The sequence below is a fragment of the Ursus arctos genome, unplaced genomic scaffold (assembly GCF_023065955.2).
Source record: "Ursus arctos isolate Adak ecotype North America unplaced genomic scaffold, UrsArc2.0 scaffold_22, whole genome shotgun sequence".
In the NCBI taxonomy this organism is placed as follows: domain Eukaryota; kingdom Metazoa; phylum Chordata; class Mammalia; order Carnivora; family Ursidae; genus Ursus; species Ursus arctos.
In genome coordinates this window covers 17,553,565-17,555,417 of record NW_026622897.1, presented here as the reverse complement: position 1 = coordinate 17,555,417, position 1,853 = coordinate 17,553,565, and positions in this window count along the sequence as shown.

The window sequence follows — 1,853 nt, the reverse complement described above, 5'->3', positions numbered from 1 at the left end:
ACTGTTAAAGAAATCTACCTGCCTTCTAATGCAGATTAATTTTTTCTCCTCTAGGTGTTCTTCTTGCTCTTTCTAGTTTAAGGACATTTTCTTTTTTGTTCTTTAGCTTCAAAAAAAATCCTGTTTTTGGGATTGCATGGTGACATGTCTAATTTCTAAGTCATGTTGGGACACATTAGTTGTTACAGTCATTGTCATTGTCACATGGTAGACCAGAAACCTGTCTACATGCTAACTATCATGCCTTCATGTCCACACAGCATGTCCCTAAGATTGGTTGGGCTGATGTTCCTGTTATCCTGGCAACATGGCCAAAGAAAGAGAAGAAGTGAGAAGGTGTCCGAAGGTGAGGGGGAATCCACTGGGACACTACTCATGAGTTCCTGGCAGAAGCGCAAATGCAAGGTCATGGTGGCCAAATGCTGGGGGGAAACTATGTTGTGGTGCAAGAGGCAAAACCCAAGCCAAACCCAAGCCAAACCCAAGCCATATGTGATGCCAAGCGTGATTACCCAATGGTGAGGTGAGAAAGAGACTTAGGTTGTGAATTCAAGAAGATTGGGGATGTAATATGCAGTGGGGTCAGGGTGAGAGGTTCAGGGAAGAGACTACCCACAAAAAAAGGGGCTCATTTATGGAGTGGAGGGGGACTCAGAGGCAGATAGGAGCATCTAAAGGCACTGGGCAAGTCCAACTAGAAATAGGAGAACTGGTGCTGTTTTGTTTTTCGTTTTTTGACCTGCTTTTAGTCATAGACTTTTTTTTTTTTTCTTCCAGAGCTATTCGGAAATGCCTACTCAAATAATTAGTGTTTTCAACCAACTGATTCATTTGGCAGGAAGAGTACTTCCATGTGCCAGTGTATAGATTGAACTTGTGACCTCTCCCCGGGGAAGTATGGTGGTTCTAAAGTTCATCACTGGGTCACCACCTCCAAAACACTGGGAGGTAGTAAGCTTTCTTTTTTCTTGCTGTCTTATATAGTGACATCTATGACCTACATCTAGTATTCTAGGTGACACATATGTGCCAAATGTTCAAATTTAATGGAGCATTTGAGATGAGCATAGGAAAAAACCCAGGGGGTGGGGTGGTGGAGAAGGAGAGACAGAAGGATTTTCTAACTCATGAAATTATCAAATAAGTATCATAAAATATACATAACATGAAATTTACACGACATTAAAATTCAGGAAATTTTTAACCATTTTAAAGCGTACAGTTCAGTGACATTAAATAGTCACATGGTTGTGCGACCACCACCATCTCCATCTTTAAGATGTTTTTGTTTTTCCAAATCGAACCTCTTTACCCATTAACTGTAAACAATAACTCCTCCCTCCCCCCACCCCAGTCGCTGGCAACCACCTTCTACTTCCTGTCTCTCTGAATTTGACATGCTCTGCACCTCACGTGAATAGATCCTACCTGTTTGTCTTCTGTAACTGATTTATTTCACTCAGCATAATGTCCTCAAGGTTCATCTGTATTATAGCACACGTCAGGATTTCCTTCCTTTTAAAGGCTGACTAGCTGGGCGCCTGGGTGGCTCAGTCAGTTAAGCGCCTGCCTTCTGCTCAGGTCATCATCCCAGGGTCCTGGGATCACGCCGCATGTTTTGTCCGGCTCTCTGCTCAGAGGAGAGTCTGCTTCCCCCTCTCCCTCTGCACCTCCCCCTGCTTGTGCATGCGCACTCTCTCTGTCAAATAAATAAATAAGATCTTAAAAAAAAAAATAAAAAAATAGAGGCTGACTAGCATCCTATTGTAGACACGTTACCCCTTTTTGCTTATGCATTCACCCGCAGAACCACATCTTTTTAAAAGATTTTATTTATTTATTTATTTATTTGA